This window comes from Oxyura jamaicensis, chromosome 1 (assembly GCF_011077185.1).
Source record: "Oxyura jamaicensis isolate SHBP4307 breed ruddy duck chromosome 1, BPBGC_Ojam_1.0, whole genome shotgun sequence".
NCBI classification, from domain to species: Eukaryota; Metazoa; Chordata; class Aves; order Anseriformes; family Anatidae; genus Oxyura; species Oxyura jamaicensis.
Window position 1 is genome coordinate 83,289,375 of NC_048893.1, and position 14,664 is coordinate 83,304,038.

A 14,664-nucleotide genomic window follows, 5' to 3' on the forward strand; every position below is an offset into this window, starting at 1 on the left:
TTTCTCCTTCATCGCGTTCTGAATTGCAGTGCTGTTTGACTTATCAAGGATCTGAAGTGAAATATTAGAAGTTTCCTTAATTGTGAGCATGAAGGGAAACTGAATCCCAGGTTCAGCTGTTAGCAGATAAAGACAATTGGTCATTTGATTTTTTTTTTTTTTAAATAAATCTTTATTCAGAAGAATGCTCTTTCTAAAGGAAATGTATAGTTTGTAAATACCTTGAAGGTGAAACACGAGAAAAACTTTCTGCCTTTTTTTTTTTTTTGCCATAGCTATTTAACGTGATGAGTTTCACCTTGTCTTTGCCAAAATCTTTTTTGTGAAAAGTTTGATTTTTGCAGTCATTATCTTAGCTGTAGTGCCAGGCTGTGATGTCGCAGAGCAATTTCCTTGTGGGTTTGTAGATGAGTGGCTGCTACTGTAGCAGAAAACCTCTATTGAAGTCTTCGTTCCTTCCTGTCTCAGCCAAAACGCAAGCATCCAAGCATATCCTATACGCTCCTTTTCAATCTTCTTTTAGTGAGAATTACTTTCTTCTCAACTCTTTAAAATGAAACTCTATCATACGTCACGGGATTCTTCTCCTGTTCCCAAACTCGTGCTAAGTGTTTCTGGTCTTACGTAGTCTGTTCAAAGACCTCAGTCAGTTTTATGTGATACTGGTCCTGTCTAACCCCAAGGTGAGAGATGACTTTCTGATCACAGTGAAGACTAATCCCGTGTAGTAAAGGGTGTCTGGATGCTTCCTAGCATGCTCATGCTTTAACCGCCATGAACTTCTGGAACAAAATTGTCACTACGACAGAACTGTAGATGTTCAGATAAAATTTCAGCTTTCTACCAGATACTGTTGCCACTGATGTGCTTTAGAGTTGTCACTTGTGCCTTTTCACAAATGGTTTGTTGTCTTACTGTATCTTCAGGCCTAGGGATGAGTATGCAAAGCCAGAAAAGAAAATCCAGAGATACTGCCTCTGGCTTGGGGAGTTCCCAAGCCACACATAGCTGGGGTCTGGGAGAGTATGCTGTCCCTACAAGCTCGTCCTGTTTTATGCTCTTCCTTAAACACTGTTTGCTGCCATGAGAGATGAGTGCTTTGTTATGTGCGTCCTGTATCTTGATAGATGACAGATACTCAAACAACATATCTAATGAACCTTCCTAATAAAGGAATTGTATTCCTTAAAGTGCTTTATTTGTTTGCTACTTGCTGTCTTCTGAGGTAGGTAAATGAACCCTTGTCTGCTGAAGAACATCAGACTGTTCTTGTCTTTGCTCTTGCATGGGTGTCTGCTGTTGTACTGAAAGTAACCTTCTGACTTGGACCAAGATAAAGCGTTGTCGTGATTTGCCAGTCTTAGCAGCACTAAAGAAATAATAGGCTCTGTTATCTCCTTCTGGAAATGGGAGTCTTTTGCATGTACCCAGAATCTGTGCCTCATAATGCCTGTCTTGTCTTGCTTGGGATTCCTAGGAAGAGGAATGTAAGAAGAAAAGGAAGAGCAAGCAGTGTCAAGACCTCAAAATGTATTTTCTCTTTCCTCAAAAATGATCAAACTTCTTAAGAAAACTTGCATAGTTGGCAAGAAAACCTTAGGATCTTTCAATGTGTAGATTTGGAACAGCAACACTTCCAAAAAAACAAACAAAACTTCAAAAACCTTCACTTCTGGATAAGTATGCAACTCTTGCACAGGCCTACCTATAATTTCTGAACTTATGCTCTAGCAAGTTTTTAGGTTAATTTTCTGCTAAGCTTCACTTATTTTCTGCTTCATCTTATATTCAAAAGCGACATTGCTTTTTGTCTGATGTGGAAAGTAAGAGAACTGAGGAAAAATGTGTTCTTGCTCATTTTTCTTCTTGCTTTTGTAACTGAGAGGAAGTTTTGCTAAACCAGCGCTGCTCTCCTCTCCCTGTTTCCAGAAACCTGCCTCTATTTTAGGATTTCAAGCTCCAGCAGTCTTCCTTAACAAACAATTGCAGGAACAGTTCTGAGAACTTCAGCTGTATGTGTAGAACTTGTCCCCAAAAACCTCCATGTGCTCATGTGCTGGCAGAAGGGAATTGAATCTCCAGATGTCTGGAGTCATTCTTATGAGGAGAAATACTCCTTTTGTTCATGACTTTTCTTTGTGGAGAAAAGGGATTCTCCTTGTGTAGGATTTTGTTCATAGTGCAGGCAGTAGGGAATAGCCCTGCTCGCCCTTCTCCCCCCTGCCAGATGTGACAGATGCCAGTCCTCAGCGTGACAGGTGGTTCAGCTTCCTGATCTGAGACTTGTTTCAGGTGAAGATGAGTATGCTAACCTGACTCATCCTGAGGCCTCGAGCTGGCCACACTTCCTATGGCAGGAGGGTGAAGTGTGAACAGTAGCCCCCACTTTGGTTAGATCATGTATAATGAAAAAATGGACTGTAATTTATCTACTTAAATTGTTTTAGAAACATCTGATGTTGAGTTTGCTTGTCTTGCCCTACTATTTTTGTTACTTAATGAAAAAAGAAAAAAAACAAAACAGGATTGCCAGTGATGGAGAGCTTTTGCATCTAGCTGCTAAAGTGCTGCCTCATCTGTAATAGGAGCTCCTTCCCTCAGCCAGCTATTCCTGCCCGGAGAAGATCCGCGTTACACCGACGGCATGCCGACACTTTCTTAATTGAGATCGTGTCCTCCTTGAATTCAAAGCCCTCTTTAACCTAAACTGACTCGTTTCATTTCTGTGCCGTTGTGTGGTGTACTGCTGACCGAGGCTGGGCGGTCTCGTGGGGCTGGTCTGCGTCGTGCAGCAGGAGCCGCGCAGCGCTGCATGGTTTGATGTCGCTCCCTGCAGAAATGACTGTAATGTCGGCGTCCCTTTGACTCTTGGGATGGTGTTCGGCACGGGGAATTCAGATTAGCTCCTTGTTCGCTTCGCTTCTTCACTCTTTTTCCACTGCACTTGCCACCCACCCACGGTGGATGTCAATTCCGAACAGCTGGCCGTTTTCTTACTCCTCCTCCAGAGTTAAAAGGTATCAAATGAATGCCTTTCATAACTGGCTTCATCTGTCTTTCTGTTTGGATTTTGGCTGCTGTATCGCTTTCCAGACAATCTGTTTCTCACTGTGCTTTCACCCTGAGTCTGATTCACTCTATAGGTTGGTCTCTGCTTCTGCGGTGCTGCTTCCTGGCCTTACAGGACTGTATTGCCCTCCTGGTTTGGGAAACGTTGGAGAGAAAGAAAACATCCCAAGTCCTAGCTGGGCGGAAAGCAAATTGTGGGGTACTTGGCAAAAGAGAGAATTTGCAAAATGAAAAAGCTGGGGCTGGCTGGGGGAAGAGCTTGGTCCTTTGCCTTCCTGTGAAGGGTCTGCGGGCTCAAGCTGATACTGCTTCTCATTGCACCTGGGTTTTCAAGGCTGCCGATGTTCTTTGATAAAGAAAGAAATAGCTCTATTAAAGATGAAAAAAATGAGGTCTGTTGGTGCAGGCTTGTGACGAGGATCGGATGCTGTGGCAGACAACCGCAGCTGTGCAATAAAAGGGACGCTGCTGCGGAGACGCGAGCAGCGGCAGAACCGCCTGCCTTCTGCCCCGCTCCCTCCTCTGCCTGCCCTGCTCCTTCCTCCACAGCCCCCAGCCTGGCAGGGCTGCAGGGGGCACCTGGAGGCCCTGGTGCCTGGGCTGCCTGTGGCGGCAGTGGCAGCCAGTGCTTTGGGGAGCTCCCTTGCTCCGGGGGCTCTGCCCGGTGTCCTCACGGCACTCCTGCTCCCATTTATTTTCTCTCCTTGGGTTTCTGCTCCTGCTTCTGCTTCCTTCCCCTTAGCTCTTGTTAGTGCGGTTCTGATGTTGTTGGCTTTTGGGGGTTTTCTTTTTTTTTGGCTGCTCTTTACCTTCGCTTTTTTTTTTCTTCCTTTTTTTTTTTTTAGCCTGTTTCATTTTAGGTCTTTTCTTCCTTCCTTCCTTCTCAAATAACTGTGGCCTGCGACAATTGGCCATTATATCATTTCCTCTGTGAGATCTACCGTCTCAGCCTAGGTCCGTCCGTCCGTCTGCTCTAGGCCAGGCTGCAGGCAACGCTGGGGCAGGAGCTGTCTCACTGCCGCCGCTGTGCCCGGCACGGCGGGGTCCGACTCACGGCTGGTACGTAGGCACTGCTGTAACAAATTTGATGGAAAGATTTCTTATATAAACCCCCAGCAGAGGAACGGGGACCGCCTCTAAGGCGTGTTAAGATGTTTTTAATTCATGTGAGCGTGTAGTAGAGGGGGTCCTGGTAACTCGCAGCTACTGCAGACGGCTCTGCCGGGGTTTTTGCTTAGCGGTACAGCCTTGTGCATTAGAAACGTTTTAATGGATGCTGAGGGGTAATGAAAAGGGGAAAATAAACGATGGTGATGCCTGTTCTCAGGGATCACAGACGTATTTGGCTAGGTGACATACCGGCATTTAATCAGAATCAAACGCTTACGACAAATGCAGTTAAAATACAGCCAGAAGAGCCTACGGCAAGAAGCGAGCCTCCTATCCAAGCAGTTTACAGGGAGCTGTTTTTCCCAAAGGCTCACAGTTCATACCAGGTATGTGGAGGGGAAGATGGTAGGTCTTCCAGGAATTCCCAGAAGATGTGTGCTATTTATCATTTGCTAAGTCTTTCAGGGAAGAGGAGGGAGGTTCGGAGCCTCTGCCAATGCTCTGAAAGTGAGCGTGAGTGGGCGCCCCGTGACGGATTTACCGTGTCAGCCACGCTGGACACCGCTGATAGACTTGTTGAGGGTCAGCTGTTGAATGGCACGAGCAAGTGGGTAAATACGATCCGTTTGTAACTTGGGGTTCTCCGGTGCCCTGTCAGGGCTCGGTTACAGGGGGGTTGTAAGTTATTATGTGTCAGCTGAACTGTTCCAGTCGTCTTCGGCAAGTAGTGTTTGCGAAATCACGTTCCCTGATGATGTAAGAGGGAAGAACAACTAAAGGAAACGTCAAATAAGAAATCCTAGTACTGTGTGCTTCTTGAACTTAGTTTGAATTTTTCAGCTAGCTATACAGCAATGGGGTAGAGTGAGGCCATGATCTGGTAACAGTGCCATCGTGCTCTTTCCTCATACTGCCCGTCTCTGTCCTCGTGTCTCCAGTTGTGTGTGTGATCTGTAAGCTCTTTGGGGAAGGAGTGACCTGACCCGAGATTATTAAAACAAGTGCTGCTATGATCTCTTCAGCACTCGCTGTATAATCGGTGGAATCACCTTATCTACATTTCAAGTAGATTTATGGAGCTAAGTAACTTCTGTGGAGTGGGCTTGGCTGTGTGTGTGAGCTGGGTGGGGAGAGAAGAGAGCGGAGAGAGTGCCTCCTAAAAATAGCTCTTAACGACTACGAGACTGCTTATGAAACGCCACCAGCAGCCGGTGTTTGGATTACCTTAATTGTATGTTTTCTGTATTTTTTCCAAAGCAGAAATTTAAGTACAAGCATTCAGGTGAATGTTTTGTTTAGTCATGGAACAAAATTTTTCTTAGTGCTGCTCCCTGAGATACTGGGTTTGGTTCCCCCCCCACCTTGGTGTTAATTGTAGCTCGGCAAAGCTCTTTTGCTTAGACATGTAGGTGGCGGAGCGTTTCCCATGGCAGGAGGAGTGCTCGGAGGTGGTTGGCACGGGCACATCTCAATGTGCCTCGGAGAGGTGTGGGCACCAGCTCACACAGTGGTAGGAAGGAGGGCTTTAGTACAATGATTTTTCTCTTCAGACGCTGCAAGCAAACATCCCTTTTGAGTTCTACTACTTGGTTTACGAGACGTGGGATGGCAACCTGCTGGGACTTGGTGGTAGCCTACTTGAGCAGCTGGCTGCTGTAATCCCACCTGCACGGCTGGATCCAGAGGAGGTCACTCAATGGCCAAAGTGATAGGCGTCCAAGCTAGCACATCAGGGCTCTTCCCATCCTTTTTCCTCTTGTGGTTTTTATTTTCTCAGACATTGTTCTGGATCAAGTTTATGCTGGGAATGACTAGTACATCTGCACGGCGAGCGTTGTGCTCCGCCTTGGTTAAAACCTAAAAGACGGTAGAAAGTAAACGCCTTTAGAGCTTGACATGACCTTGTCGTAGACGTTTAACAAGTCTGTCATGTGAATGTTCCTGGAGCTGCTGAGTATCATGTTATTTTTTTAAAGGCTTGTTTACCATCTTCAGCATTAAGCTTTCAAAGACAGTAAATTGAATGGCCCCTCTAAAACTCCCTGCGACTCGCTCTAAAGGGAGACTTAAAACTCCTGTGGCATTTGGAATGATTGAACCGAGAAGCAGTAAATCTGGATGCCGTTCCCTTAGTTAAATTTTAGGCTTTTATCAACGGGTAAATGATAGCTGAAAAAATGTCCCTGCATCTCAATGGAGCTTTATATGTTTATTACATCAAATGCAGATATATCAGGCACATCATTATCTGTCCCCATTTCCTGGAAGTATATTCAGTTTCTGTTCATTGTGACCTACTGACCTCAAAAAGGCATGAAACACAAAGATCAGTTGTTATAGACTTGTTCATTTTTTATAATAAAGTCACTTTGCCTTCTGAGCTGTTACCACTTACTTTTTAGCAATGGCATAGTTTGTTTTACAGAGGCAGTGACTTCTACTGAGTATTCACTTTTTCCTCTGTTTTCCAGCTGTTTCCTGCAGAAACTTCTTATTTGATACTTTGAATTTGCATGGCCATTCTAGAAGCTGTTGAGCAAAATACTGATGGACCAACAGTTCTTTTGCGCTGCCCTACAGCTTTTGCCTCCTGGAAGGTTTTGAGATTAATTGGCATCTAAAAGGCTTTACTTACCATTAGGTGCAAGTGGAGTGAATTATTTTTTTTCCTTCACTCCTGTGTCTCCTGATAAAAAGCAAAGGTGACTTTGAATTCAGGATGGAGTGTTTTAAAAACCTTAGTGACCTTTGAGGATCTTGTCAGTTGATGCTGAAATTGATCCTGATTATTTGTCTCTGTATTGAACAGAAGTGAATTGACACATAATTAATTGTAGCTGTTATTTGGCCAATGACAATAAAGTAAAGAACGACTTGTTTCACCTTTCATCACTTGTCACTTAACTGTGGTTTTCTTTAAACTGAGAGCAGATTTTGCCTGTTGTGGAAAGCAGCATATTCAGTATTGAGTGATGCCACCATTGCCTTTGGGCTACGTAGGAAAATCTGGTTTATTTAAGCGTTGAACCTTTCTGACATTTTTCAGACCCAGAGAGTTCATCAAGTTCATCCTCTGCAGCCTCTCGTACTTCAAGCCAACTAGTTGTGGCTCGGCCATATTGTAAGCTTCAGAAAAGAATCCAAATTAAAACACCAAAATCACAAAAATCACCATAACTTTCAGAATTTTTAGAAAAAATGATTTCCTTATTACTTGACTTCTTCCCTTCCCAGTTCTGTCCCAAATTCTTGTAATTTCTATTTCTAGTCATTACGTGTGATATCTTCCCCACCTACAGACCAGAGCCCTCGCTGAAATTTCTGTTCCTAAAGTGGGTAGCTTTTAGGGACGAACCTTCATTCATCTTTCTCTCTTAGACATAAACTGACTGAGCTCTTAAAGTCTCTCTCCAAGTAATGCATCTTTCTGACCTCTTCTGAAAATGTTTGCAGCTTCTTTCTGAACCTCTGGTGTTCTGCATGATCACTTCTGAATTTTAGATACCAGAAACGAGCACACTCACAGCTGCATCGATGCCAAATAGGGGAGAGAACTTTTTGTTTGTTTGTTTCCTGGCCGATATTCCCCTGCTTGGACATCTTAAGGATTGCTCCAGTTCTCAGTAGCAATGCTGCGCTTAGGCAATTGTTTGTTCCTCGTGCTTCTTGCCAGGGTGCCTTTCAAGTCGGTGCAGATGACTGCACTCTTTGGGTTTGGCTGCATGGCCTATCGCCTCGGTTCCTAGGTCCCTTCCGTGCGTGCTGACGGAGGGAGGGCAGCTGCTTTTTCATCGTTTTCCTCTGTGCACAGCTCTAAGGCTTGTGTCTGGGAACTTTGCTCTTCTTTCAGGCTGTTGATAAGAAGTAGCAAGTAGAAGGCCAAAAATGAGCGCCCGTGGGGCCTCCAACTTGCTCTTCTTAGATCATAGTTATGTTGAAACTTATGGCCTAGTTTATTGTAATTTGATTAATAACGGTGCTTCTTTGCTTATACTCATTTCTTTGTTGATGTAGGAGGTGGTAAATCAGAAACCCTACAGAAGTGCTTTTTCATCAGTGCTCTTTTAGCTCTCTTCCAAATGAGCATGTAATCTCTTTAAAAATACGGAACCCAACAATCTAATCTCCATAAACCATGTTCCTGCTCCTGTGTTAATTATCAAAGGAGCTAATGTGGTACTTTGGAATTGTCGTCAAATTTATAGGATCGTAATTACCTGGGTCATATCATTTGCCTTTGCAATTGTCCCGGTGTTCTGATCACTTTCAAAAATCAGCTCTGCTTCTCAGCTAGCTCTTCTAAAATCCTTGGATACAAATCGTGAGATTCTTCTGATCTTAAGTAACGTCTGATGATGGCTCTTTTATGACGGTATTCAGTTTCAGTCAAGAAGTCAGATGACATTTCCTGTGCCAAAACCAGTATGCGCATTTACTGAATGCTTCTGCCTTCTCTGGGTGGTGATTGACGCGTGGGTTTTTGTTCAGGGTTTGACCTGAGCTATTTTTGAAATGCAAAGGTTTCCTTTTCCTTGGGGTAAATTTATTTATTTTTTAAAAATGTATTTTAGGCTCCTTGCTTTGATTCCCTGAGTCTTTCTAATTCTGTCCTTGTAATTTTATTTCTATCCTCTGTTATCTCCCAGTAGGTAATGTTCATTCAGTTCACTGGTGAAAGAGGGAAACTGCCTAGTAAACCAGTTCATAAATTTTTGGATTTTGTCCCTTGTTTCCCCTGGCTCTTAATGATTAACATTCAGTGAAATTAATCTTTCAGAAAATTACACGAGGAATCCATGTTACTCATTCAAATTTACCTGTTTGTGTACGAACAGTATAATCATGACACACAACTGCCAACTTGATCAGCTGCTCTTTGTTAACGAAGTTCCCCCAAATTTCCCTTACTGTGTGCAGGGGAATAAGTAGAAAACTGTCATCTAGAGCTGTGCTTTCTGCCGCTGACAGCGCGTTACCTCAAGCATGTGTTGCTTACACTTGAAGCAGCTGAGGACCTTCAGACCTCTTTGTTCTTTTAGATGTCATTAACAGGTATTTTGGAAGCCAGGTATTTTGTTCTGTAGTTTAATCTGATGGGATGCATCACATCCTGGCAGATAGCTTCTATCGTGCTTTCTGCTAAGGCATTTGTTTAACAGAGTATTCAGATCCCGTGACCTCAGTTGCAGCTGAGTAAAAAACATCAGTGCGGTTCTGATAGGCTTCCATCACCTTCTGGTCACTCATTTCTCCATAGGTAGCTGTGGCAGCAGGTGGTGGTTACCTAGTTCAGTTGGCAGGAGCTACCTCCAGCCCTGTAGGGTTTCCATGGAAGTAACTTGTTGACTGTATTGAACATTCAGCAAATAAAGGTGGAAGAGCACCGAGAAGCCTCAGGCTCAGGGAGAACTAATCAATTTTGACTTAATATTGAGCGGTATCTTCATAGGAGGTGGCAATGAGAATTAAAACAGATCAATGAAGATACTTGAATGAAGTGGAGACAGAGAGCTACATGGCCTCAGATGCTCTAGAGAACTTATTGTAGGCCTTTCTTTTAGGACGTAAGACCTCAAACCTTGTTAACGTCCAGTGGGATGACCTGCGTGCATGCTAGCAAGGAGGAACGTACCAAATGGAGGTGGGAAGGAAGAGGAGGTAGGTGAAGTCAGAAGGAAGAGCAAACGGAGAAGTTTGTAGACAACACAAAGGATTGAGGTGTTGCATTTGAAGTACAAAGAAGGCAGAAGTAAGCATCCTATTCTTTGTTTCTGCCCTTCCAAACATATGAAAGAGGAAGAACGGGGTTTTTATGTAGTTGAAAGAAGTAAAGAATTCTAGATCTCTGACTGTATGTGGGTTAACCTGCATTTGTGTTGCTCAGTCAGAAGCTAAACAGCTGAAGGGATGTAGGGCAGACATAATTTTGGACCTTCTCCAGGCCCATTCATTAGAATGTACGGTGGGAGTTGTGATCAATAGCAAAGGAAGTCTTTCATGGTCTCTACGGGTTGGAGTGAATTTTATTGACTGACAGCTACATTTAGGCACTAACGAAAAGTATACGTGCGGTGCGCTTGCAGAAGGGTTGGCTTAGAGCTGGCGATAGGAATCTGCAGCTGGTGGGAGGAAATGCTTGTCCACGAGTAGGATCCATTGTCTCACCTGGGTAAACATTTGCTGACGTGTTGGTTTTTTTGAGAACGTGCCTCTTGTTTCAAAACAATATGAGTGTTTCATTAAAATAACACTGATCCAAATTCATTTCGGTTTAACTGGTGTGTTGTGTGAATAGAACATGGAACTATGTTCAGCTTTTTCTGAGATCAATACTCATCTTGAAAGGGTAAGTGGCATTGGCATTAGGTGAAATAATGACTTGAGCCATGCTGAAGTTTTACCGAGACAGTGGAAAACAGAGCTTGCTCTGGTGCTTTAATAAACTGTAGTCTTGTGATTGGAATATGTTCTTTTCTTCCCAGAAACTGATTAGTATTCTCTGCTCCCAAACCACTAACTTTACCTAATTCTTGTGGTTTGTCCCGTTTAGTAATCATGTGCTGGAAGATGGAAAGTGAGCTGGCAAGATCAGAGCATTTGGGAATTAAAACGTCTGGATTTTGTTTTCAGTTGCACATCAGTCCTCTGGATTATCCTCTTTGTCAAGAACGCCCCTGAATACTGATGTTCACATGTTAAGCATGAGAACAGCACGGGGAAGTGGTTTAAGGGTTTGGATGTATCAAGTGCAGATACCAGTGTGTTAGTGATAGCTGTTTGTTCTTACTTGTGCTTCTATCCTGGGTGTTAGAAATGTGCTTTTCTTAGATGGCGGTTGTACAGTCACGTGAATCTGCTTTTTTGTTAGAGTGCCATCAGCACTAGAAGTCGGCTTCTTCTGGACAAACAGTAGTGACTGTTCTCATGCAAGCTTGAAGAGCTGTTTAGTATTTTGGTGTTTGGACCTTCCTTCCTTAGTTTTTCAAGTTCATGTTGCAGTTCTGTTGTAGACCTTCTGCAAGCAAAGGCGGTGAGATAGTTGTGTGTTGGACAGTGCCCGCCTATCTGCTGGGGCCACCAGGTCTGACAGTCTGAAACCAGGTGAAGGTAAAACAGATTAGATGAAGACTCTCAGCTTCTCATTAAGACTTGCTGTGGTACAATGACTCCTGGTGTTTGCTGTTGGGACTCCCAATTTGCAGCCAGCAAAGACTGCTGGAAGAGGATGCTTCCAATAACTTTTGGCATGCTAGGGCTAAAACTGTATTTCCCAGAGCTGTTGAAGTGAACACATCTGTATGCTGTTTGGCTGGCAAGTCAATTCTTGCTGTCCACACACTAAAAACTGGGATAACCGTGCTGAACCAGGTATGGTCTTCTGAGCAGCGTGGGCATGTATGTAGCCCAGCGAGCAGCAAAACCGGCTTGGGGCCCCTGGATGCTGCTGTGATACTAACACTAATAATACATGCTGTTTGCACGCTTTGAAAAGTACCCAGTGGGTGTGCACTGGTCAAGATCAAAGCTCTCAAAGGTGCAAGGTGAATCTTCCCTCTACAGCTGCTCAGTTTCAACCATTCTCTAATGGAATACAACTGAAACTCCAGGGGGTTTATTCTGCTGGGAGTCCATAGGCTGTTTTTTGGTGGAAGAGGTTACAAGAACTGTTGGTTGGAAGAGGGAACTGGAGGGAAACATCTGGGAGGCTTAATGCTCTGTAACGTGCTGCTGAAGAAACCAAGTGGTTCTTGGTTTAGCCAATTAATGTCTTCAACAAGTTTTGTTAGGAGCTGTTTTCCCTTGTGCTTAAAGAAAATGTAGTAGAGCTGACTGACTTCTCACCAGAGCTCTGGAGATACTGGCCCAGCGGCAGCAGTGCCAAGTGGAGAAGAACCACCTGACGTGGCCTCAGATGCGGGGTTTGCCCTTCTGGTCGAGGAGATCCCAAAGTGGCTTCCAGCTCTGAAGAGGGCCCTTCGAGCAGATCTCCTGAGACTAGGCACTTCAGGCCTTAGCCAGAGACAAAAGAAAAGGCCAGAGTCAAGTTTGGTTCTACCTCTAAGACTCCAGGAGCCTGGTTTTGGGAGGATGGGGGATGAGCCTCATTACCAGGAATCTCAAGACTCTGGCCTTGTGAGCAAGGCTGGAAAAAATAGGTGAGGAAGCAGAGAGGTTACCTTTTAGATGATGAGGATTGCTGCAGGAAAGCAGATGTCACCTATTTATATGTGCTGAGTTAGAATGCTAATGATAGAAAGTCAGGCAAATAAAATGCAGGGCTGCTATCAGAATTGCACTTTCAACTTGTTTACAAAAGAAGAATTTTAATGTTCCTTTCTCTTGCTGGCTTCATTCCATGTATTCCTTACCGTTATCAAAGAGGAGGTTGAATTTTCCATGCAGCTTTATTCTGGTTCTCATTATTCGCCTCTCTAAGCAGATGTTCATCCCCCCCCCCTTTCCGTTTTTTTTTTTTTTCTTTTTTTGTTGTTTCTCCATTTTTCTCTTTAAATGTGTAAATCTGCATCTCACCTTCTTGTGAATGTTTCTGGGGGAAGAGATACACCTGCTGTGCATTGCTTGGCACCCATTGCAGTAATGTGCTTTACTTATTTTTAAATTTGTATACTTGTTTCATGGAGCTGTTAAATGCATAAAAACAAACAGTTTGTAAGGATCTGAAAGATAACTTAAGAGATGAGTAACAGCTAATGTGGATTTTTCAGGAGGAAGTCACGTCAGCCCAACCTCCTTTCCTGCATCTTGTGGCTATGCCGTAGCAGCAGATGTGTGCGTCCTGACTTGGAAATTTTCAAACTGATTTTCTCCTGGGCAGCCTCGGAAAATGATGGACTGCTAGGAATCCCCTGAAAGGCAAACACGGTTGTTTGGTTACTAGAGCTTAGCTGGAGGTTACAGATAAAATTAGACTGGTATATTTAACAGGTTTCTACGAAGTCTTTCAGCAGGCGTGCAGGTTTCCCAGTTCATTAGATAAGCTCCGTGTAGCTCCGTGAAATGGATCTCCTCTTGGTGGTCACTCCGTGTTTGAAGGATGTGACAAGCTGGCAGAATACTGTTAGAAAACCTTGGCTGAAGTTCAGCTGGGGCAAGTGCAGAGTATTCACTGTCGATAAGAGCAACCAGGTGTGTAAGTGGAAAGTGGACGGGGATTGGGCAGGCGGCGGCTCCGCAGAGAGGAGTTGAGCACACAAACGGGTCACGAGTCAGCCAGGTTCTTGCGTTGCAAAAGCTGCAAACATTGTGCCGGGGTGTACAAACAAGTGTGTTGCAAGTCGGACACAAGGAGGTACGAGCTCGCTGGGCAGAGCTCAGGTAAGTTCCCCCTGGAGTGTCTGCTTTTGGCTGCCCACGGTGGTGGGACAGGTCCCCAAAGAGAAATAGCATCTCCGTGGGGGTAACTGGCTGTGCAACAGTCCTTGTATTTGAGGGTGGAGTGGGGTGAGAGAGGGCAGGAGGGGAGGTATGTTGTTTTCCATGCCTTCTGTGAGTCGAGCAAGTGACGTGCTTAGACTGCAATAAAGGCGATCCAGGTTACCCATTAGAAAATTCTGTCTGGAGGCATGAGCAGTGAAGGGACTGGAAGAGCCTCCCTGGGGAAGCTGTGGAAGGAAGCTTTCTTGATAAGCAGATGTGATGGGCACCTCAAGCGCAGTTTATGCAGAGTTGGTGAATGATTGCTGTGGATCAGCAGGTTCCTTCTGGCTTTTCTTTGCAGCCCTATTTGAGCTGCAACCCGAGCTATCGGAGCCAAAGGACAATAAATACCAGTGCGCTCTTGCAAAATGACCAAAACTTTGGTCCTATGGCAAACAACATCAGGCTTTGAACAAGAGGGCTTCTTTTCTGCACGCGAGGCTCCAGGAGGCTCTGTCCTCCTGGCAGCAGGACCCTGCCGCGTGAGGCCAGCCCGTGTTTCACCTCGGGTGTCCCAGCCCTGGCGGAGGCTTTGCTTCTGCATGCACGCGAGCAGAAGCATTCCGCGTGGGTTGGTTTGTAGCACACTTTGTCACTGCTGCTGGCTTTTTTTTCTTGCCGGGTGTGCGCCTAAATATCCGTTTGCTGCTCTGCAGGCTGTACAGGCAGTTTTGTTTCTTCAGTTACAGGAAAATACGGGGGAATGCTTGATTCTGGTAATATGAAGAACGCTGCCTGTAATGCCACTTACATTAATCAGATGTAGAAATAAGCATTTGTTCTGGTCATACAGCACGTTTTATTGCTGAGCTGTTTGCATCTGGAAGGGAATATTTCTGTTAATGATCTAAATGAAAAATTATTGGCAGTTGTGTGTCAAAAAGCCCCAAACGTGCTCGGTGTTTTCTAGGTATTTTCATAGTTTTTTCTTCCTCTGTGATACTGAGATATACATGCTGATTTAAGTCTTTACCCTTTCTGTCTCATTCTTTTTGGTGATCTTTCTTATGAATGTATTTTAATTATTTTCACATCTCTTGCTTCCCA

At 44.4% G+C, this 14,664-nt stretch overlaps 1 protein-coding gene across 2 annotated transcripts in view; it reads left to right on the forward strand.

Annotated features, from left to right (window-relative positions):
- The window catches only part of GSK3B (glycogen synthase kinase 3 beta), a 142,653-nt gene that overhangs the window by 37,980 nt on the left and 90,009 nt on the right, over window positions 1-14,664 (forward strand). The window lies entirely within an intron of this gene.